Source organism: Halictus rubicundus, chromosome 4, assembly GCF_050948215.1.
Source record: "Halictus rubicundus isolate RS-2024b chromosome 4, iyHalRubi1_principal, whole genome shotgun sequence".
Taxonomy (NCBI): domain Eukaryota; kingdom Metazoa; phylum Arthropoda; class Insecta; order Hymenoptera; family Halictidae; genus Halictus; species Halictus rubicundus.
The window spans coordinates 19042155-19068405 of NC_135152.1; the positions used below are offsets into that span (position 1 = coordinate 19042155).

At 38.2% G+C, this 26251-nt stretch overlaps 1 long non-coding RNA gene across 1 annotated transcript in view; it reads left to right on the plus strand.

Moving 5' to 3' along the window:
• Positions 1 to 26251, plus strand: part of LOC143353725 (uncharacterized) — a 93131-nt gene that overhangs the window by 24732 nt on the left and 42148 nt on the right. Inside the window, exon 2 of the long non-coding RNA XR_013082199.1 lies at positions 5976 to 6082. This is a non-coding gene — a long non-coding RNA (uncharacterized LOC143353725). The remainder of the gene's footprint in view (positions 1 to 5975; positions 6083 to 26251) is intronic.

Below are 26251 nucleotides of genomic sequence, written 5' to 3' on the forward strand. Positions count from 1 at the left end.
AGATCTACCATCGCTCACGTAGAACTTAATAGATATGAAGTTACTCGTCAGAAAATGATCAGTTTCCATTCCTTCAAATTAAGGCAATTTTCATTCGAGAGAACATCAGTTATTGATAAAATAGCAGTGATTCCTCAGGATAATAAAAAGCTATCAAAATGTAAAATATTTTTCCGCTGTACGTAAAACGGGTAACAATTCAAAATTGTTTCTTAATTATTATTTTATTCGACAGGAGTGCGAGAGAAACTTCTCATTAATTTTTATCATTTATCCCACAGTTTAACCTCTATCAATATCGGTACTCCAATAATATGCAAGATTTGTCAGAAACAATTTGTCTAATCCAAAAAATCCGAGAGTTTTAATTCGTACGAGTGTAGTCATAAAATCAACTAAGAGAAACTTTTTTCGATTTTTAGAACTTGTTTAATGACGTATACAATACTTCAAAACGTATATACTTCAACACTTCTAAACTACTTGAAGAGTGCTTTGAGACAATTTATTTTCTATCTCAGTTGACCTTGAGTGACATTGAATGACCACCATAATAGGTCATTGTATTCGTCTTGAAACAGTGTACCAGAATGTAAATAAACCATACCGTTCCATTTTCATTAAAACACTTCACAATATATGCATTCTGAAATCGCAACTTTTAGGCTTTTTAGTACTGTCTCGAACACTATGGCGCCCCGTCCGTTCATCGACTTTTCCTTCCTCCGCGATGCCCAGCGAGTTTCAAATTTTGCCGGGGATTTTTTTCGTCGTGAACGGTGTCCGATTAGCATCCGGTTTTTATAAGCATCGAATTGTAAGGGATGACGTTATCACTAACGAAGGCCCGTGCTGCCGAGGTTAGGCGTGCGTGCATACATGTAAAGTTCTAGAAGTGCGAGGTCAAGAGCCACTTAAGAGCACACCGATGCGTTCGTCCGGTGGGATAGATCTCGACAAGAATCTTGATCTCCAGCCTCTGTTCACACTGCGTGAAAGTTTCGAGTGGTTTCGTACACGAGGGCCGTAGGTACCATGATGGATGGGATATTTCTTTTTCACGGATAGGATCAAGAGAAATGGGATTACATCGTCGGGAGTATCTTATTGCCGGACATAATTACATGCAACCGTCTTTGTTACCTCTCGCCTGAATTTCCACCCCTTTCTTTTTATTTTCGTGTAAATGGCCAGACATCCTGACCGGCTCGCGTCGTATCTCTTCGCGTGGACGTCTTATGATGAATAATTAATTAGATTAGTGGTTAAGATTTATGGTTACTATGATAACGGAAACGTGAATAGATTTAATTTTATCTTTGAATTTTAATTTAAGAAAGACTACGAACTTTCGTTCCGATATTTCTCGAAAATGTCTCGTACACCAGGACGAAAAGAGAAGGTGGTTTATTTTTCATAAATAAAAATAATTAATTATTAATTATTGATAACTTTATAAATTTAAACATTTCTACAGAGTTTAAACATTATTTCATTACTCAAACTACCGTGGATTTAAAGACCGAAGTCTCCCCATTACAACGAACCCATAAAACTTTATGTACGTTTTTTTGTTACTGTTTTACTGTGCTTTGAGCGAAAAGTGTGTCACTGGCATTTGAATAGCCTAAGACACACCACGAAGAGGTTGCACGGTCACGGTCGGTACTTATGTGTACACACGGTATATGTATGCTGAGTATATGGTATCTTCATACGACAATGTTATGGATAAAAGTATGACGGATTTCGTAAAGAATCAAATTATACGAATTTTGTCTCCATACCTAAGAACATACGCCATAGTTTCATTATAACAAGAAGACCATGGTATAATTTAGGAGTTTTAGTCTTTAAATCTGTGGTGTAATTTAACAACATAGACAGGTGAAAGTAGAGACTCTTTAAAATAAGCCAGACTTGTAATATTGAAAATGTGAAAGGATGTTTTATCCAACAACTCTGAAATGGTTCCCAGTCTAAATAAAAAAAAAAAAAAGAAAGGAAAAACAACACGGGTGCGAGTTAAAAATTGCATTGCCTACAATCACAGCATTCACTCAATGAAAGGAGTATTCACTCGAATCCTCGGTAAGCAAAACGTTCTAGAAAGGTTTTATTAGCCCGGTATTCGCGAATAAAACAAGAATATGCTTACTTAGTGTCCCGTTTCAAACCCCTTAACTTCTACGGCGCGCGAAAAACGAGCGATCGTCTTTTTCTGGTGCCCTTGATGGATCGGCGTGCATCGTCGAAACTAATATCGAGCGTCTTGAAAATCCTGTTTGCTGGGCTTGCAAATCATCAACCACTGCTACTTCTGGCAGGCAATTTCGCATAAATCCACCGTGCTTGTACTTCATTTGCAGTCCAATCGCATCGTTTCCATGTCACCCACACATACATTATCTAAATTTTCGCGATTAAACGACTGTTTGCTTTAATAAAATATTACTATTATAAGATTTACTACAGCTTAACTATTGATAACAATCGCCGAGGATGACTGTTTTGTCAGATACGTAAAGTCACCCCTTGAGCAATATAACTGTGGAGAAATCATTCTAAACGTACAAGTATGTGTAATTAATTTTAATTTCCTGTACATCGGTTATTCCCTTTTTATTATTTCCTCGAACAGGGTGATTCTTAAGGTGATTTGAAGTAACTTTTTCCTTTACGAAAACATTCTCCGCGGTTTTGTTAAAGAGATATTGACGAAAAACACGGACCAATCAGAGCGCGGCTATAGCTGGCGGGTTCCACGCTGAGCGTGGCGTTGGCATTGGTCGAGCCGGAATCCGTCTGCTGTAGCCGCGCTCCGATTGGTCCGTGTTTTTCGCTAATAACTCCGTAACGAAGCGTCGGGAAACATTTTTGTAAAGGAGAAAGTTATTTCAAATGACCTTGGCGATCATCCTTTCCAAGGAGATACAACATTTTTGAGACAGCCTGTATGTAAGGGGCTTTAAATATTATCGCGGCAGCATGTAAGAGCATCGTTATGTAGCATCGCTGGAATAAGAAATTGTCCAGCGACGATATGCTCAGCAACGTCTTGATCAAACTGAAATCAAAGCAAGAAGGGGTTGTCAGAGAAGTCGTCGCATTAGACGACAGTCAGTCTTCGTTCGACAGTCATCCTGAACAGACGTACATAAATTATTGCGGATAAATAGCCTCTTGTTGTGTTTTGTCGCCAAATTGTAAATTATGCCGCGACTCCGAATGCAAGAGGGTTGATTATGAATCCTACATCATTTCCCGATGATGTGTGCTTGAAGTACTGGAGCGATTCAATTCTCACGATTTACGGAAGATCCGAAGCGTACTGAAAAGTATTGGGTCATTACAAGAGTCTTGAACTATTTAACACCGATTTGCTTTGCATGGTTCACTGGAGACCGTTTTATAGTTCTATCGCGGGGTGTAATTGAGAGGGATCATGCCCATCGCTCCGATCAACGGTTAATGAAGCCCATTATTTATAATCCTTCCCAGATGTCAGCAACTTTTTGTCGCACTTGAAATCGGAGGTCTCGATACGACCTTGTTAGGATCATGTCCGAAGCGTTCCGTTTCTCGTCACCCTCGGAGTGTCTGCTCGGCAGTGAGTTTTTTTCTTTGCCGAGGAACACCCATGTCATCACTTACGACACATTTTTTATCGCATTTTCGCGCCGACGCGACGCGACGATTAAAAGCTGACAGGTGAGACGCCGAATACCGTTTCACTTGTCCGTTTCGGGACCATTCCAGTCACCCATTTCGAACAAGTTCTCTAATATACAGCCATTCCTTTCATAATTCGCGTGAAATCCTATATACGATTTCTGATTGATCGTCTAACGAATCTATTAAGCTCCCACCGGTTTATTTTTCGTTTCCCAATCGAACGAGACACGAACAGCAATTAGAACAGTTATGATTTATGATCTAAGGCAGGGGTTCTCAAAGTAGGACCCGCGGGCCAATTGTGGCGATCTTCAATTTATAGAGATAATTGTTCAAGCAGTTACCCATATACAGTGTTTACTCTATGTATGTCCCAAATGCCTAGCCGATAAACGTCCCAGAACTATCCCCACTGCCGCGGGGTATACCCCGTGAGGGGCCATGAACCGAGACCTCTAGCTGTCCTTTTCTACGTTCGGCGAGGATCAAAGAATAGTGTCTCCTGGTCGATATATGTCCGTGGCTAGACCCGTGTTTTGGACATATATCGAGTAAATACTGTATTTCTGAATACAGTAGACAATCAAATATTTTTGGGGAACAAGATTAAATGATATTATACGACCTTTAATATCATGCTATTAAAAAATTCTGAGCATTTGTAACGAAAATAAGTAGGCGGAATTTAAAGCAGTGAAAAGATATTATTTTCATTACATTATAATTATTAGTGAAAAATATAAATTTATATTTATGCTCCTGTGTCTTGGGAAACTTTTTATTTTGCATAAAGATCCGGAGTTAGTTTTGCATAGTTCGGGCCGATGAACCCGATTCAAAGTCAATTGTCAATATAATATTAGGTTCAAACTAGGCTTAGCTAATAAAGTATATTTTCTTGTGACTCCGTTTACGTTCGGGCGAGCTATCTGTTTGCTAATTATCGACAATTTGCAGCACATCGTCGACCTGTTCTCGAAGCGAAGCGAAAGTCAATGTTTCGCGAACGTAACATGAATAAATAATATTTGGTTTTGTCTCATCCAAATGGGCAATATTGATACATTACAACACGGGTCCAACGATTATTTGATGATTCGATGACTAATAGATGATACTGGCAGATTTTTATGCACTAAACACGAGTCTCGAAATCGTTCATTTTTATTCCCCGCAATTTTTGTGTTTCATTTTTATAACATTGATATCTTTATAATACTTAGTGCGTTAGTCGTAAAACAGTATAGTTGCGCATTTACCCGCATTTTAGGAATAATTAGACTGGAAATTTTTATTCACTTATGGCATCTATGAATTGGTAAAATGCAGGAAAATATGTATATTAACAAAAATTATTCACCACGAGAAACTTTTTAATAAATGGAAAATTTATTCGCCATTCTGACTTGAACAAAACAATCTGCAAAAAACATATTACATGAAATTGTAATTTTAGCGACTTTATTATTCGAACTTTCCCGTCGCTACATAAAATTGTCCATGACGTTGTCAAGTCTAATTAAACTCAATTTATAATTTTCCGAGAATGTAGAACCTAATACAATCTCGTTGTATGTACGTTCATTTTCTTTTGAAATTGAGATTATTTTGAATGAATCAAAATCAAAATTTGTCGCAGACCAACAAAATCACTACAGAGCCCTTCAACGATAGAAGCACTGATAATATTTCAATCGAACAAGAAATTATTATATACAGTGATTTCGCTATATATGTTCGCGAAAGCCTGGATGATAAACGTCGCGGAATTATCCCCACTTCCGCGGGATATACCCTCGGACGCCGAGGTGTGTAAACATAACACAGCTCGAGTATGTCTCCTGGACGATAGATGACACCGGCAAGACCCATGTTGTTGACATATATCGAGAATTCACTGTATCTCGTTTTTCTATTTTGGAAAATTCGTCCGTTGATAGGTTGAAAATTGAAAAACTAGCATAGCAGAAATGTTACATGTTTAAATACTAGTATTCTAGACGTGTTGAGATGGTTGAACGACGTTGTTCCATTTGCTTCTCTCATTCGTCTTGCATTTTTTCGATTAACTTGTCCACTAACATCTCACTTGAAGGCATCGAGTATTTCCAATAGATGATACATGAATAATGATTGCTGTAATCGTATTACTTCGACCGATCAAGCGCTTCTTGCACGTAGTGACTGCTACTTTTTATTTCCGTTTCGAATAAGACTTTACTCCCGTTTGATCGGGGTACGATCGTAAATAACGTTTCTCAGCTAATAAACAACCCATTATATGGATCTTCCGTTTCCAGACACTACGAAGGAATGTTAACACGGTGTAAGAAGAAGAAAACGAGGAAAAAGAAGGCATTCAGGAAAATTTATTTGAACGCGGAACTCGGGAACCAGTACTGCCTGAGTGAGTACAACTCGATAACTAGCAAAAAATAATTGATTAATGCTCGCCGCATCGTTTGTTGCAATTTCCGTGCAAAGAAATCGCGATCGTTTCATAAAGTAACGATATTAATTCGTTTTGCAACATGTACACCGAGCGAAATTAATAGAATTGTATCTACGTTGTTGATGCGTGAAGAAAAAAGAGAGCAAAGTGTCTCGAACATATAATAAACTGATCCGTATTAATGGCCCTCTTACTCCTCCGTGTGCTAGCCCTCGGTAGTGATTGTTTAACATAAATATAAACTTGAATAGGCTCGCGGATGCTCATTATAGTTATTCATTACGTTGCAACGAGACCGGACACGGACATCATAGATAGTATGGGAACCATACTTTATAATGTGGACTACGTTCGCTGTAAATGTGAAACATTGATAACAGAAAAATACTATGCAACTTCGATTCAAAAGAGATGAATAAATTGTAAGTTCATTATATCCAGCTCTCTCTCTTACATATTATTCAACTACTATATCCAGTTCTCAAGTTTATTATATCCAGTTTGAAAACCTCATTACGATGGCGGCTCGATTTTGTAAGGCAAAGGGTTGATCAGTATAAATATTTTCGGAACAATTATTATGCCTTGACGTGAAGGAACTTATAATTTCATAGATAGAAGTATTCATTAGATTTTTCTATTTAGAAATTGACTTTGCGAATACAACAAAGGGAATAACAACAAGGTCTGATCGTTAACAAAATTATCGAAGTTTAACAGTTGCGCAAATTAAAATTATTTTTCGATTATAGTTTATATAAACCTCGGTGAAAACTGCTAACTTTGAGCATTTATATTCTTCAAATAATTTCGAAACTAACATAATCGTGGCATAGGACTGACAATGAATTAAAACATATTTTAATTTGTGGAATGGGCCCTTCATTTTTTTAAGGACGAATCTCTTAATGACAAATTCAGATACTAAGGTTTAATTAATTACATCCTAACGGTTGTGAATACATGGAAATAAAAAAGTAATATTAAGAGGTGTATTAAAAAAGTAGTATCTGCTGTATGTTATGGACATATACAGTGTGTGACCGATCTGGTGGTACAAAGTATGTTTTCTCGTTTAAGGCTTTGTTTTCGAGAAAAATAAGTTGGAGGGCCGTTGGCTTCGCATGATCCAGTATTTGCAGGAAGTAGAATGGGTCGGTCATGAACAGACGCACCTGCCTAGAACTAGTTCTTCAGAAAGTCACTACTTTTAAGTAATTGTTGCAATAATTGAGTATACAGTTATGTACTACTGTAAACATACAGAGTATTTCACCTAACTTGACCACCTTAAATATATCGTTTATTTTGTATGATAGAAAAAATCTCAGGGGGAGAAAATATTCTGCTCGAAGGCGCCAATACGGTGATGGGCCGAATTAATTCTCAAGGTCATTTTTTTCGAGATTTCAAGGTCATCGTATTTTTTAAAAATGGAACTGCATATTTTTACTACAATAGTCTTATAGCTTATAAAAAAACGAATCCAACGAGGTGCAATATGTTGACCTTCACGTGACCTTTAACGAGAAAATTATGAAATGTTTGTCAGTAACTTCAGTACGCGTTCGGAGCGGTAAATGAAAGAATTTCAATGTCATTTTGTGAATAACTCCTTAACAAAGCCGCAGAGAACGTTTTGGTACAGGAAAAAGTTGCTTCAAATGACCTTGGGAATCTTTCTCTCAAGGAAGTATATATTTGTATATTCAATAGTTCTTAGAAATATGATATAACATCTACAAACCAATTCATTAAATCCACACAAAATTAAGTTCAGATACTGTGGAGATATTAAACTTGGTTCTGTCTGCGATATCGTATTCGAAACGGGGGTAATGACAACTGTTTCTGGAAATGCAGAAATACAATTGCTTCGGCGAATTGTGGTTCAATTTGTGCTGATTCGTTGAGCCTGAAAATTATCATGTTAGATAACAGACATTCACATAGGTAGTTTGACGTAATCACTGCTAGGCGTTCGCCGCGAACTGCATCTTACACCGACGATCTTTAAGCAATGCGAATATGTTACACCGATGTATGCGTGCGTGTGTTGGAATGAGTGATCAATGGAATAACTCGGCCTACTTTGAAATTCACAATTCCGTGAAACTAGCATTCTCATTACATAAAAACGATGTCTTATTCGTGAAATCAAAGCAGATCATTCATCGCGAGAATAGATTCGGTAGCAATTAGAATTTCTTAATTCGAAAGGAATACGGTTGCAGTCCCTGTTATAATAATTACTTGAATATCGTTATGTCTGCGGTAACATTACTTTTGATATTGTTTTTTTCAATTAACGGTTCATGGTTTCAATTTTACATCTATCCAGCCCGTAAAATTTCGAGAAAAGCCTGCTTTCACTTTTTCAAAACAGAGCAAACATTCCCGTTTAACCAGAATTATTCTCCAGTTTTATGAAACTAAATGGTTTCTATGTCAAAGAAAATCTACAGAATGAAAGTTTCAGTTAACCCCTTTCCATATAATAAGGGGTTTTCTAAATACAGTGATCTCTTTATATATGTCGCCAAGGCTTGGATGATAAACGTCGCGGAACTATACCGCCCCGTGAGAGGCTTCGGACGCCGAGGAGTGTAAACATAACATGGCTCGGATATGACTCCTGGACATATCCTTGACATATATCGAGAATTCACTGTATGAATGTTACGCATCTCTGTTAGGGCGGAAGAAAATTCTATGCAACAAAATCTGTGCATACAATAAATATATTTTCTCTTCCGTGGAATGATCAACGATAAAGGAGTTCTAATCGCTGTAGTCGCGAAGAGAATCGTACGGCAAGGTGTTAACACAATACGAAGGCGATAATAGTCATATAAAATTAGTTATTTCGAAACTAATCGCAAACTTTAACAGTTTCAACGATCCTTGGTCTTGCGATAGGCAGATTATCGGCAACGATTACGCCAGCTCGGTGGTAATAACGTTACGTCAAAGTTCGCTTATCAAAGCGACAGATCGTTCGGAATGACCTGACAGGTTGGTTCGAGTTCCTCGGGTTCCGGTGTTAAAGCGATTACGCTACGATTCGCGACCGTATTGAAAGCTAAGTAGTAATAAACGTCTTCCCCTTGTCGAGAGACAGCCGCTGCCGTCTCAATAGTAACGCCCCTTAGAAAAGTTCCTGGCGAACAATTTTTCCGGAATATGTGGATCCACCGGTTTGCGGGCCGTCATAGGTAACAGCAATTTCTATCGCGTGGAGATCAGCGTCGTCGTCCGGTAATGTTTTGCCGTGACGAAGAAATTTCCGCGTTCCTCGAACAACGAGGAATCCGCGGTGGCTGGGTGTTGTTGACGCGGCCTCGAATAATCTTGTTAGAGTAGCCGGGCTGGCAGCCAGTGTCAACCCTTTTTTTCTCCGGACGCACGTGCATTGACATGTACCATCTGGTCGGTGGATGTCGTCGTATAGCAATTGAACGTAATGATATTCTGGTATCATGCGAGTTACGTCGCCCGTTTTCCCTCTCCCGGTGTCCCTCTTTCTTCTCCCTCTCGTACGCTCGTCCTCCTTTTCCATCCCCCTGATCTTTCTTCCTCCCCCTGACCCCGCTGACCCCTCTTGGTACCACCGCCGGCGGTGCCCTCTGTACCATGCGCCCCTGCCACTTTCTGCCGCTATAGCGGCTGTTAGCCGGCGTGTTGGCCATTGACCGACCTTCGCAGTTGAACTGTGCCGCGAGAAGAGATAGAAGTTGCTCCTTTCTCTCGGATTCCTTCTTTCTCTCTATCTCTCCCGGTGTCTTCGTCTTCTTCGTCCCCTGGGCCGGGTGTACGCGCTAAGAATGCCTCGGTACGTGGAACGAGAGAAGTCCTTCCTGGCAGCGGGAACTCGGATCCTAGGATCGATGCTCCGGGAAAAGTAACCTCCCCATCGTGTCCTTCGTCTTTCATTGTCCCGCAAACCGGCGGCGTTGTTGCTCACCCGGCCGATCGTTTCGTTGACTACAGTGATTTCTCTATATATGTCGCCAAGATCTGGATGATAAATGTCGCGGAATTATCCCCGCTACCGCGGGGTATACCCTGTGAGGGTCCGCGAAGCTCGAGAAGCCTCGGTAAACATAACGCGGCTCGAATATGTTTCCTGGACGATACATCACGCTGGCAAGACCCGTGTCGTTGACATATATCGAGAATTCACTGTATCTTCCGAACGTCGCGTCGTTAGGCCACTCTCGGCCCGTACGAGGTTCGATAGGATTTCTGGCGTCGTCACTCGGAACCCGTGATCTATTTAACAACACGTTTTTCGTAGGCATCGGTCATCCGGTGCTTCCTAGATTTCCGTCACTTCTAAACGCTTTGACAGTCCCTGGGGACAGACGGCATCAAATTTACAAAGTAATATATAATATGGGTGTTCGCGGTATGTAAACTGCACCGGCACTCTTCTCGCAGACAGTGATTATTTAAAAAAATAAATGGAAGTAGAACTTACGGTATGTCTTACTGGCAACACGATAACCAATGTCAATGTTTTGTGTTTACGTTATTTTTCGAGACACGAACGTGACCCCCTGTTTTTTAAATGTTTTTTAGCGTCATATGAAAGCGCAAGGCAAGACCAGCTCACTCGTATGTGGCACAACGACTTCCAAGGTCACACAAGGTCAAAAATTATGAAGTATGTAGATCCAATATTTCGTAACACGTCAATTGACCGTTGTAATTTTGCGTAAATTAAACACATTAGTATACCTATGCGGGGAATTTCTGTCTTGTCAGTTTATAGTCAGGAGAGGAAGAAAAACCAGAAGAATAGGTCCAGGAAATAGGGAGAACGAAATTTGAAAAATCGGGTTTGGTCATCGAACCTCTTATGATTTCTGTCAATAATTTTTACAATTTTGATGTTTGTCGAAAGTTCTCTTTAACAACAATTGATTTTACGTAAATAAAGAATTTATAATAGGAACACTGACTGTCATGTTAAGACTCCAGACTAGTTACTAGGAAGTATGTTGTCCAGGACAAGTTAATATCAATTATTTTGATGAACGGCGGTAATTAAAGCTTAACATTTTCCTCATTTCCTCGTCCAAAGCGGCAATATCGCGAACGCCAATCTAAAACTACTTGGAGAAATTAGCGTGTCGTTGAGGACAAAATAGCATATGGCAGTAGTCACACCCTTCCTGAAACTTATACTGGATTAACCCTGCGAACTCGGAATATATTTCCTAGGCACGACCAATTTCTTACAATTTACCTCACATTTACTCGAACTGGAGGTCTCGGGAAGTTGTTCATCCTCCTTCGAGGGCGTGCGATCCGCGAGACTGAACGTTATACAGTTAAGAGAGACTCTCACATGTGTATTAATTATTCACTGGGACTATGGAAGTGTCACACATCCCTTGATCAGAAATACGTATATTATAAATCATTCGCTTGAAAGAGAAAATATTTCATTTCGAAACTACTCGGATATGTTTGCAGTCAGTTTAATAGAATAGGGATAATTAGATCACAGTTTTTTTTTTTTTTTTCTTAAACTGAATTAAAATTACGGAGAAATTACACATGGAACTACGGTAATTTCGCGAACTGAACTATTCTCTTACTTTGCCGAGCTGTGCTCGAGTCAATTTCTCGGAGAGGAACGTTGCCTTGCAATTTTACTTCCGGATTCGAAAGTTTGTAAATTGAAGTACTACTTGACGCGGCTGGACGCGTGCAAGGTGCCACTGACTAAGTAGCTGGAAAACTGTGAAGAATCAGCGAAACGTGATCGGCTTACCGGCGATCTCGGTAGCTCGTTAATCGTCGGCATCGGCTCGCATTTCTAGCGTAAGTATCGACGCGCCTCCGTTAATGATGTTTCTTTTCGGTGTCGCTTCTCTGTGCTCTGCCCTATGGATCGACTTATGACGCGGTCGTCTTCACCGTGCCAGTTTTTATCAGAGCCCGCAACGGACCGCTGCCCCGGCCCATTTGCAATAACGCGCGCGATTGCCGACATTCCGTCCCGTATGCCGCCGATATAATTGTTCTCTAGCGGCTGGTGGGGATCGCGAGAGTTACGTCGCGCCGATTTATGATAATTCATTGACGAAGCGAAGCGAAGCGGTAGCCGGTGGATATACGAGTCCTCCTTCCTCCCTCTCTTTCCGTTAACCGGAAACGACGACTCGCCACACTATGTTCCCACTCGCGATTACATTGAATGGGAACTCATGAATAACGATCGAAACAAGACTATTTATAGGAGAGGTTGAAAAGTATGCATATCGTCCGATGGGTCAGTGAAAATGGTGTAACGGGTTATACTAGACTGCGGATTTTGTGCGTTTATGAGAAAAATGGGCACGCACAATTTAATCCAGTGGACATATATCAAAAAGATTTAAGGACATCTGTGTGTTAGCTTCAGGCTAGTAAGATAACTAAAACAGGACATTTTAAGTGTATACATGACCAATTGGAAAAGACTAAAACTTTTGCGTATACCTAACACGTACGACGTGCACATAATCTGAACGATGGAAATTATGTAATGGGCAGGAAGAACCGAAGCAATTAATTACGTTAAACAGCGACGTTGATCGATAACACGGTCAAGTGGGAGGAATCCGAAAAGGAAATCGCTAGTTCGCTATCGATGCAATTACCTTCGTGCCACCACAGACTTACGATGTTATCCTCACCGAAGAGGGAAATGAGATCGAATATGATATATGTGTAACGTCGAGTGTGCCGTCCTAGGTCCCGATCACGAGAACCGTATAAATTTACGTATGATTATTATTTAGCTCATTTGGAAACAGATCTGGACGAAGAGAACTTTTTTCTTCCATTCGGTCGTCGTCAGTCACAACGATAATCGAATACCGATTTCTTCACCGAATGGATTTATCGCAGAATCACTTTTCCGAGTATTCTACGAAGTTGATTGCAGACTGCTATGGAAAAGTATAACGAGTGTACATGGCGATACCGCGAGTTCGGTCGTATCGAGAGATACTTATATCGACCGGAAACTCGAGTAGCCCGAAGGCGGCCATTTGTCTTTTGTGGCTCCGCTTCTGCTCGCCGACGCGTACAGGTGTAACCAGTGTTGGGCATCTATTCGAATAAAATTTGATTTGAATAACAGCGAGGAATAAATACTTACTCGTTATTCGATTATTCGTTGTTCATTTCAAAGAATCTTTATTAACAATTTATCATTCGTCATTTCTTATTCGTGGTTGTATCCAAGTTAATGTGGCATATATTAGCTATAGTATATAGTAGCTATATTTCATTCTCTTGTAAACAATTTTAGTATTTCCGTTAGTATTTCCATAGTTGTACAGGTGTTAAGTAACGTTATAAGTACACTTCGGATCTTTATGCAAAATAAAAAATTTGTGCATCGTTTGCAAGACGCGGGAGTTAGATATAGACTTAATATTGTTTGGAAAAATATCACATAATAAAATAAATATTTCTTAGATATAACACATCAATATTGTAATCAACACCAGCATGAAGACTGCTTTCTTTTGCCACAGTAATTCAAGGTCCCATAAAATTTAAGATAATCTTTTTGAAAAAAGAGTAGTATTGGAAGTAAGTTCAAAAAAATCAAGTTAACCAATTATTTGATATAAATTTTAATAATGCATGTTATGCTTTACCCTGATCGCATTAATATTACGTTCATCCTGATTACATTAATATTACATTTGGTTCTTCATTACGTATCTCTAGTAATTTCAATGATGCAGCTGGTGGGATAAGGATATTAAAGGTTTCGTTATAAACAATGCAAATAAAAATGTTTCACTAGTCGTTTTTATGCCTTAGGTTTACCTAGAGAAAAATATTCCTATACATAGAAAATGTTAAATGACGAATAAATTAAATTTATTTGTTATTAGATTAATTAATCTTTCTGAAATTAATTCTTCTGAAGTTAACCCGATCGAAAGGTTTCATTGCTCGCCGTTAAAAGTTCAAGGGAAAAGATTCGTTGCGCCAGCTGTGGTGTCCGTCGAAGGAAAAGTAGAAATTAGAAAATTCCTCTCGGGTTTGAAGAGGACTCGATGATTCTGGGAGATTTACGGAATATTAGTTAAACGCCGGGGCGACGTTCGTTCAGAATGTGAACTATGCATCGAAAGTGATGAAACTCGTGATACGTAGAAGGGGTTTCGTAACTGAAGGGACCATTGTAGAGTCACAGTTCTCAGCCAGATATATGTGAGAAAATTCTTATATGAATTTTTATTTCTATATTTCAGAATGCACGCTAGGATTGACTCGTGGTTCTTCTTTATTAGAATTCGTTTGATAGATTTACTGAATCTCATATCACGTTACATGTAGTTTATTTGTCATCATTTTTCTCTATTTCATAGAATTTTCTTTTTTTCTCCAAATAATAATATACGTTCATTTTGGAATGTGCAATTATTACAGAATTATCTTGATTCACAAATACGAATACTTTCGTTTGCAAGGCACTTTAACAGTGTAATAAAATAGTCGCAATATTTCAAGAAAATGCCTACCCCCTTAAGGGTTGATTTAATACGTGGAATTATTCATAGATCGATAAAACCGACTAATCTAGATACTCTAACACGAATAATTATGCAGGCCACTCCTAAGGTGTAGTTAAATAATTGTACTATTTCAACAGGATGGGGTCAACCCTTTAGTTACAATAGATTTCCAAAAAAAAAAAAACATTCATTTCGACGGTTTCTATCAGAGTACCACCTCAAGGGTGAATTACATGCATTCATCGAATGATCGACAAGATCGACTCGCACAGTTTTGATTCTCGACTACAAATACTTCAGTGGGCCACTAATTATTTCGACACTTCGGCGGTCAGATGGCATTGCGTCCCCTAGACAGTTAAAACGTCGCACTGTGCGTCAGCATGAGTGATATGAGAAGCACTGCCGCGGGGTACGCGTCGTACTTCGCTTGTCGCATGAAGCTCATGAGATTTCATTCAGAGACCGCGTCTGGCGAGCGTTAATTGAATCGGAGCGCGTAAGTACGGAGCATCGCGCACCTCTCGGCGAAGGAAGCTGAGTACCGACTGCGAGGACCGAGAAGCGAGAAGATCGTCGTTGGCGGCGTCGTTGCCGGTGCTCTCACGTGTTTTCCTTTCTCCGTGCGACGACCGGGCCCCACCGCACACCCTACCAATCTTCGCGTTTGCGTTCGCGTTACGTCTTACTCCTTCGTCGTCGTGACGCGCCGCGCCGCGCCGCGTCGCGTCGCTCCGTCGCGATGTCGTCGGCGAGCAACCCGAGCGCCATCGTAATTTGTTCGAATTGCACGTACGCCAAGTTCCGCACACCAGACGACCACGCGGCCGCTGGCCCGTTTTGTTAGACCCGAACATCGATTTAAAAATGGCAATACACCGCGCAACCTCAGGGCCGCCTTATGCAACAGCCACGCTGGCCACGGTTCTACGAAAAATCTCGATCCCGCGCGGTCTCGGTTCTACGGCACCGTCGCACAGTGGTCCAAATCGAGAAATTCAGTGACTTCTGGCCCGAAAATGAACTTTCATGTATCGATACCTGATCAATGAACATTGCTTCCCAAATGTCCATAGACCTCGGAAATGGAGAAATTAGTACAATTTATTAAATATTATAGTTGTAATAAATATTGAAAGTTGGACATTTCAAGAAGAGTATTTTTCACGAGAAAAATTGCTTCACTTCGATGCGATGCCCTGACGTTCCTATTTAATATTTTCTCGCGCTTTTTTTTTTTTTTTTTAATTAAAGAGCAGATTTTTGCGATAAGAAATCGTGTCTTACATTATTAATTAGTCTGCACGATGTATTAAAAGTTAATGCTGGACTAAATGGAGAAAATTAAAAAAATTTTTTATATTCGGTAAGAGATATCTTTAAAGTCCCAGGAAGTCCCAGTTTCTAACAAATTGGACTATTTTCAGTACACCTTCCTCTATATGATGGTATAAAAATTATTTCCGCACTCTTCCGCCTTTGCAAATTATAGCAGTTTAAAACTGACAATGTTACGTCGCGTCGCGTCCCCTTACGTTTTACGGACTACGCTTGTATTCTCCGACCAAACTTCCAAAGCGATACGGAGTTCTTTTCAACGAACTGTTTGGATTAGAGTTACTTGAAATGTTTATGTTTAATTTCGAATATATACACGAAGTACCGCGGAACAATTTGTAGCGCTATATGATTGGTATCCCATGCCTGCTTCAGTCCATAAGTTATTAATGCATGGTGCAGATGTAATAAAACACGCATTATAACCAATCGGACAATTATCGGAGGAGGCTCAAGAAACACGTCACAAAGACTTTAAACAATTTAGATACAAACATACAAGAAAATCAGACAGAATATTAACAAATGAAGATGTATTTTATAGACTTTTATTGACATCGGACCCGCACACGTCAGCAATGCGAGTGAAATCATGTAAGAAAAGAATACAAAATTTAGAACCAGAAGCTGAATTATTAATAATTAAATAATAGAAAAGGCAGGCTTTGAAATGGATGGACTATAAAAAATAATGCTAGACAAAACAATTTGAGAATGAAGACTGACAAAGTATAAACAAATATTATTTTTTCATATTTCATGTTATTATTACTATATTATAAAACCATCATTGTTATCACATTTTTATCACAAAAGATTTACAAAAATGTTACTAAATTATTTTATATTATATACAATATTACAAATATTATCAATTATTATAAAAAATATCTTTTGACACAGTTATGTGACGTTTTTACCTTACCCGACTCCTCAAATTTACATTTTTCCCAATTCATTAAACATTGCATGTGTGAAACAAATATAAAATACACACTTAGAAAGAAAAAATGGTTTGGAAGATTGTATTTAAACAATTTTTTTTTTAGTGAAAAATATCAATGAAAATTAATAAGAAATTATTGTTTAACAAATTAAAAAAATATTAATTTTTCTTTAGTTCAAATTGACTATTTTTTTAATGAATTTTAGTGCAAATTTCATCCCGATAACTCTTATGGTACAAAAGTTATAACAAAAAGTCACTGAATTTCTCGATTTGGACCACTGTGCGTCGCGTCAGCGAAAAACTCTTCTTCGAAAACAAATGCATCGCTTCTATTGTGTTGAAAGATTCGCCCATGAAACCGGAAGGAAAATTTGAAGAATTTTGAAACATCGATGTACCACTTTCAATTTACTGGAACTATTGAACGGAGAAAGATATTCCTATTTGGCTTCTGTCACGCTCTATTTGTATTATTTAATAATTAGAATATTATTTTTTATTTATATTATTTCAAATCGTGAATTTGAGAAGATCCAGCAGTGATCGTGCCAGTTTTTTAATTACTGTATTTTAAGTGACAATTTTCTATTGTACGACTGACAATGTTATTATTTCTGTGTTTTTTGGCATCTTCTATCAAAACACATTACTTTTATTGTAAATTATTACCTCTTTCTTAGTTCACGCCGAACATTCAAAGATTACGTTGTGTTGTTCTCAGAATTAAATGAAATCTTGGGATAAATTGATTGTGATAGATAGGGTGTCCCACCAGTTATGATTCGACAGAAAATAGAGTGCGTCTTTATGAAGAAACTGAAAATTGGTTGAACGATGACACTGTGAAGAAACCGACATTAAAAACCTGTTAAGTACGCGCACACTAACTGTAAGTTCCGACCTAACGGATCTTTGCTGCGCAGACTTTTTCTTGGTTGTGTTTATTTATTTAAAGGTCGAAAATGTGGAATTTAGTAATAAAATTTTCAGTTTTGTTACGTTCAAGTCGATTCTCTTATCCATAGTGTATGTAGTTTGTCACTGGAATGTACAAGAGTAGTACCTAGTCTTTTTAAGATTTTATTTAAGCTTTCTAGAATGTGAAATTAACATTAATACGCGTAATAAAAAAAAATCGATCGACGATGTAACCTGTATTCGCCTGTCCGTTGCTGAAGTCGACTGAGGTCAAGTTAGTAATATAGCTGTCCGTGCAACTTGTCCGTCGTTGCTAAAGTGAATTTCAGTTGCTCAATCCCGTATAGAGACATACATTAGAAAGCTTACATGAATTTCTGAACTTCCTGGCAATCGGCAGCTGGCTACTGATCTGAAGTTTAATTACGGAAAACAAGAGTTAGCAGTTCGTGATATATGTATGAATGAAGACAGATAGGCAATATTGCATCATTATATCACCGGTAAACGGTTGTTGAACATGAAACGGCGGCTGTCACTATATATCTAAGCGTAACGATTGCTACATTATTTTTATCCGTTGCTATTTCACAGCAAGTGCCGCTGAAAATATTAAATTGAAATCAATCAGGTGCAAATGGTATTTGAAACCTGTGAATTTATTATTTTTCTTGTAACACGACTTTATTTTCAGATGTAACGTGAAAGTTTAAAGGGACAATTACGATAGATTTTCTGTAATGAAAATAAAAATTTTATTTTGTATTCTATTGAAAATTTCTTTTTTTATTTTTACTTTATATGTGTTTTTTTTTTTGTTATCATTTTATATGGTTTACGGTACAAGTGACAAAGCTATTGTAAAAAAGATACGGATTTGAAAAAGTTCCCGGACATTCTTGTGATATTAGGGGAATACAAAAACTTGCTTTTCAAGCTTGGACATATATTGTACGTAATTTGTAACATTTAATTTGCAGTGACACTTAATTACGCGTACCAATTAACTTAAAGAGAGGACTGTAGAAATATTGAATAAATGGAGAGAACAGACAAAAAAGTCTAGAATGATATAGATGCGGAAACGAATGGTTGATGAGCAAATTCTAGGAAAACGAATAAAAGAAACGGTCTAGATTATGCAAAGCAGAAGAAGAAACCCTTGAGCATCTGGCCACGTGTATCGCCGAGAACAGGATAAAGCAAGAGAGGAGATAAAAAGCTGCCGGACGAGTTAAGAGAGAGGGAAGTCTGGAAGAAAGTTACATTTGAAAAGATGCAAGCGAAGTGAAATGAAAGAGCATGTACTTAAATGCTCGCATGCCAAGAGGCAAGCAATAGATAAATTTGATTAACAAGTTATAGTTTGGTTTGATGATAACTGCTTTGAAAAAGGCATGCATTCTTAGGCCTATCATTCAAATGGAAAAGATCGACTCTGTGGGCATCTAACGGTACATACAGTGGTCCACGAAAGTATTCGAACGCCGTTTAAATCGGAATATCTTTTCCAAAATTGGACCAAACAACTTCCACTTTTCTGACCAATTTACTAAATGACGTGCAAAAAGGATTCTGGAAAAGTTGCAATTGGTAGGAATCACACGAAAAAATACAAAAAAGCACTTTTTAAACATTTTTCATTTGAGCCCGTTATGGAAATTTAAAATGAAGAGAAGTATGCACTAATATTGAATTGAAAAAAAAAAAGTGGAAATCGTTTGTGTACTTATAGAGTATAATTAATGAATAACATTTTCACAACACAACGATATATAAGTAATTCTTTTTTATACGAAGCAACATAGTCAGGGACCGCCCTGTGTTCGAATGTTAATGTGAATAACTGTACTTTAAAATGTTAGGTACGCAGGCAGATCAGGGTGGAACAGTTACTGGCCGACTGTTGCTCTCGGCCCAGCGCTAATGAGCGACTTGTCTGATTGCGTTCGAATTAATGTCTGATAGCTGTGTGGCTCTCGGCAAAATGCTACGCTCAACTTCACTGATTTCTATCGCGTGAGAGGAATCTCTCTCTCTCTCTCTCTCTCTCTCTCTCTCTCTGTGTGTGTGTGCTCACTCGTCGTTTAAAATGTAACAAGACCGCGCACCCAAGTATATGACTCTTACTTTTTCTCTATAGACATCTAGAAATTCATGTCTCACTTATTTCAATTGTACGTAGCTATACAGTGGATCCAAACTTTAAAGAATATAGAATAGACTAGAGTATACTAGAATATACCAGACTATACTTGAATATACCAGAACATACTAGAAAATATCAGAATATACCAGAATATGCCATAATATACTAGAATATACATGAATATACAAGAATATACCAAAATATACCAGAATATACTGGAATATACCTGACTATACAAGAAAATATTTTCGGTAAAATAAATGTAATAATGAACAGAGGAAGAAGTTTTTAATGAACTCTGAAGAACGACAGGTCCTATTTACGTTAGCTGCTTGTAGATACATTATCAACGTTTGGTAGTGGTCTGTCTTGTAAACTAACATCTATATCGACGATACGTGAAAGTAGGGCATAAAGTATTAGGGTTGCGTGTAAAATAGAAACTGAAAGGAGGACTGTCTCGCGTGGAATAAGCAGTTGCAGCGAGAGTTAATATCAATAGATTTTTTAATAATTAATCAGATAATTTTTCACTTCAGAGGTTAGATCTGTAAAGGTCTATTTGAAGTATTTATTTAAAAAAATCTGTGAAATTCTTTTCTTGAAATATTTATAATTTAGAAGAGAGAAGTACATCTATGTGACACAATATGTGATTGTGAGAGTGTGACTAAGATAGTGTTGAACAACACAAGATTATGTATTATTTACACAGTCATTTTGCAAATATTTTATTCAAACAACATCTATGCCTGTGTTTGTATAGTTTAGCACTTTGTGTTTGCTCTGTTTTGAGATCACCAATGTGTTTGTATATTATATATACACCAAACAATTGCTTACATAAACACTCTTAAATGTATAATACACTGCCAAGTATTCGTTGCAGCGTATTTGCTCTCATTGCAGAGCAAATACAGATTTAATTATTTTTTTATGGTAGATATTTATTACATATTTGCAGTTGGAACACCCAGATGTGTGAAACCGGTGTGAAAATGAAAGCCGAGCTTCTTCCTCTTCTATAATTATCACCTTGGTTTTAATCGTGAGTGGAGGCACCAAGGTTCTAGTACATTTATCATATGATCAAGAAATAAATGCTACGGAGATTAGCTGAAGAAACGAGGCATCTGCATTGGCGCCGATTCCAACCGGTATACGTTTGCTAAAGCACGCAGCACTGAATCATGTAATTAATCGAAACAAACAGAATTTCTCAGAAGAAAAAATAGTGATTCACGTAGCACGACTGTTCGATTCACGATTTATTCTTAAAATCATTCCAAGCATTCATCATTCAAATTCTTAATTTGCTTCGCCTGGTACAAATTAACACAGTGACATATAAATAAGTTTCTCCGATTAAAGATTGTACAGTAAATCATAGTACAGATGTAAAAACATGCAATTTCTGGAATAAAACGATATCAGTATTTTATACGTAATCGAGTAGTTCTGATCGAACTAGTGATAGGATCCAGCAGGTACAATTCACTGCACATTTAATTACGATGATATCATTCGCTGATTAAAGAATATACAGTAAAAAATTATTCGTTTCAAAAGATTGATATTTAAACGTATCAAAATTGTTAATTTTAAAATTTTTATTTTCTCTGAAATGACGTTATAAATAAGAAGATTTGTTTCAAACCAATATCATTTGCAATGGAGGACATTTTAAGTCATTCATAGAGAACATCTCAGTAACTATTACTTTTCCACCCCATATACTCTTATAGTTTTTTATTGAGAACCACAGGATTCAAATGCTCCCCCCCCCCCCCCTCCCCACAATAAAGAAGCTCAAGATAACCTTTGTATCTCGATAAAAAAAAGCAAAATAGGCAAAAAATTATTATTACATTCTATGCTACTCTTGAAACCGTACAACTTTCGTTTCGACCATTTTTTCATATACCAAACAGCTTACAAGTATTTTAGGCGGCACACACAGCTGAATCAGCTTCCTGTGTACAGGGTGTCACAGAAACAGTGGGAAAAAAGGGACGATTCCTGAGACGGTATAAAGCACCTTTTTCTTTTGACAATTCGCGCCGAAACGCTTTGTTATCGAGTTATTAACGAAAAACACGGACCAATCAGAGCGCTTCTGGGTTAGTCACGTGGCATTGTGACAGAGACTGAACGCGTCACGTGACCGGGCCATGGCGGAAGCGTGGGGGAATAGCGCGGTAGAGGGGGATGGTAGAGTGGGGGGACGAGTCTTAAATCAGGCGATTCTGTCTACACATTCACCGCTGACGTGCTCTGATTGGTTCGTGTTTTCCGTTAATAACTCGAAAACAAATCGTTCCCGCGCGAATTGGCAAAGGAAAAAGTTTTTCCGACACTGTTTCTGGGACACCCTGTGGAGGAAGATGCAATGCACTGAAACTTGGACCCCGGACGTGCCGCGGCTAGATTCACCGTAGGAAATAAATGTCGTTTAATATCGGACCGGTTTTACCTCCCTTTATCCACGTGTATCGTCCGCCGACAAGTACCGGGCTGACTTTCTTTAAAGACAGTGCAATGACTGTTTCCACTCGGTCCTCGAATTAATTGAAGTGCATACCAGATGAGCAGGTGGCACTAAAGGATTTATTTAGGTTCCCTACCACGAAATTAGCCGCGGCCACGGGCAGGGGAAAGCGGCACGTAGACAATCGTATCGCGGGGCATTGCGAAAATTATAGGCTCGCAATAAGCACGAACGAAACCACTTACCCAATAACAGTCGGTTTCTGCAGACGGATCGAGGAAACGGCCGGGATGCTGAACAGGCTGCACACTGATGCTTACAACGAACAGCTTCTCTCGGAATCGATGCGCAGAACTAACCGGGGAAATTTTATAATTGTTAGGGCTTCCTTGAATTGGCGCGTGTATGAAGCCAATCGTTTATCGTTGCTCTCTGCGTTCAAAGGACGTACAGACGGTTCGTTCGATTTAGATTCTCGTCCATCTTTCTGGAAAATGTTCGCCTTTTTAGGACGTTGGCCTAGATAGTGTTGCAACTCTTTTAGCAGCTACAATGATCCACAGTTTTTTTTTTTTAATTATTTATTATTATTTTCTTTTTTCGTGATAAAATTGAGCAACTTTTTTAAAACTGTTGCACATACAAAGCGGGACATTCTCGATATGTGAATTCTCGATATATGCCAACAACACGGGTCTTGCCAGCGACATATATCGTCCGGGAGACATAACCGAGCCGTGTTATGTTTAACGAGGTATACTCTGCGGCAGTGGGGATAATTCCGAGACGTATATCACCCAGGCCTTGGCGACATATATAGAGAAATCACTGTCGATACTTACCTAGTCGCGAAACTGGGAAAAAATTGAATTCGCATTGAAAAGTGCTTGATGAATCCGAGTCGATCCAATCAGTGTATCGACTTATCGAAGGGCGGTAAATCGCGCGTATGCGGCTGTGTGGGCTCGCCGCGACACACCTACGTAATAGCGAAGTACGATAGTTATCGTGCTCACGCGCATCTCATCCGAGGGCCTTAAGTGCACCTTGTAAATATGTAAATGAATAAATCCTGAATGCGCGTTTGCGCTACGCGCGTATACGAATAACAGATCGGCCGAACCCCAGTGACCCTTTTGTCGTCCTGTTCCGGCACGACAAAATGCATCGTAACTCACTCTTATCACGTGAATTACGTGTACCTATACAACCGTCCGCGGCCAGCTGGATTAGTAGTAGATGGACCAACAACGACGAGTACAACCGGTGCATAAGTAGTCTTGAATCTTTGATACGCAAATGCCTCTAATCGCACGAATAATCGAATCGAGAAAAATTTTAATCTCGCTGATATCGTCGCGTCGGGAGCTTGAGTACGCGAAATCCGAATCGACAATGGCTCGGCTTGCTTTTATATTAGCTACTTTATCCTTAAAGAGTCGACGGTTCACGCTTGGTCAGTATTTTACGATCAATATGTCGAAACGCTACGAACAGAGTGTGAAACTTTATGCTAATTTACACTTGCATGCGTACGCCACTTTAGTTCGACTTTTTTCCTTCGATAATGGACGCGATAAAAGAGAAATAAACAGACATTAAATTTCAATTGATTTCATAGTTTCCAAGTTTTTGTAAGTTTTCGTTCCAAGTTTTTGTAATAATCGTACTTTTACGAATATATTTATTTACAGTCCAATAGTAAAGATCAGAGACGTTGATTTTTTAAATGGAATGTCATATTTATTGTTAAACAAATTTCTCGTTGCGTATTTTCATCTTGTCGATATTGAGTTTTGGTGGCCACGAAAATCTCTCTAATGTAGAATAAGCCGAGAAATTGTTACCTACTGTTGCTTCGAAGAAGCCAAGAATTATAATTTTGATATAAAGAGAAAATTTGTTTGTAGCGGATTAAAAGCTGGCTAAAAATATAGGAAATGAAATCCCAAACTCTTCGGTACTAATTATTATCGAATTTTGCGATTGTAATTGTTCATGTTACAGAATATGTTTTTAAGTTTGACTTCCTGATTACTTATAAATAATTGTTATTCGAGAATAATAATTGTACCATAAAAGTACCTTTAAGACTTATCGATTTGTTGTTTTTAATTCTGTTAAGAATTCTACAAAAGAGTAATTATAAATGTAGTATTGCACTCAAAATACTTAGAAACTTTGTCCAATATTCATAACTTTAATGTAGATATTTTTAAAAATAAACTACAATTTTCGTTTGTCATGTAGACAATTATGGTTTTCGATGTTGAACTAATAAAGCTAGATTTTCGTTTAAAATACCAACTCTTACTATTATAATGCTTTCACAAAAATCAAACATTTTTGCAAGCACGATAAATTTTATGAAAATAATCATATTATCGTTTAACAATTCGTAACAAATTTATACTAAATTTAATGACTCTTACACACTCATATGACTCAAGATACTTACTCGTCTTCTTCGTAGATGTCGCTAACTCATACTTCTGAATCGGTGTACTTACCTGTAAACTGCACACGATAGCAACGTATCTGTGCAAAGATGGTTCGGAGGTAATTAGAAAATTATTTATAATGGAGTCTTTCAGTTCGGATTAAATTCTTCTGTGAAGCAACTTGTTTAAAAATTTTGCCAAAGCGGTATAAAGTATTTCTCAGAAACATAAACCACTTCCATTACAAAGAAAAACAAAATTATCATTGTTCATTATTTTTTGTATTGTAACCGATAATTAACCACTTTCTGCTACTCAAATTATTTATTACGCCACAAGGAATTAATTACACATTTCCGTAAAACTTGAATATTTGAGAAAAGTGCTATTATAGTTCCACACATTGATAAAACATCGGTCATTTATAAATATACGTAATAATAATGCATCGGTCGATACAGGAGAAGTGATTAGCTAATACCGAAACTTAATTAAGTTTGCTAATCGGGAATGCAATCTCGTTACGTTCGACAGTCGATGTTATCGATCTAGTTGCAGTCTGTCCGACTGTGAAAAACTCTGTGCATTTATCAGTTGTTTTGACGTGGTATCAAGTTATTGCCTTCTGAAAGATTGAACCGACTTGAAGGGACTCGGTCCTTTCTTATCAATCATGGCTAGAAACCGGTATGATAATTTTATATGGCAAGGAATCTCCTGCCTCCCTATTACAAGCATTGTATAAATACTATCTGATTGGATAGGAATTACTGTGGGAACTCCTTGGTCTATTTGAAATTGTGTGCAAAAAGTTAACGACGCCTTGATACAAAAAAAAAAAAAAAGAAAAAAGATCTTAGAATATTTCACGGTGAAACAGCCAGCTATTAGAAAATAATCGACATCGTGTCGCTATCCTGAGGTGAAAAATCTTCTCGCCAGAAACTACACAGTCAGAGGCGAACGATTTCGCGATCATGGATCGATCGATTAATTAACTATTTTATCATTTCTCTGTATCACTATTTATTATTTCCGTCCCCCAGTTGTTACAACAGCACGATGGCTCCGTATAACAAGGTGTAGTCAAATTGTTGCTCTCCGGTTACAAGCCGTACGCGTTTCATCATTCGAATAACCGGTCACTGTCTCATCGATTCGCATTAACATGAATGTGTTTCTTGCATAGTGCTTTCTTTCGCGGTACGAGTGTTACATTTGTTCTTTGAATTTCATACAGACCGCCGCGCCGATCATTGTGGGAAAACCGCGTCGAACGGACATCCAAGCGATCGGATGAAAGGACG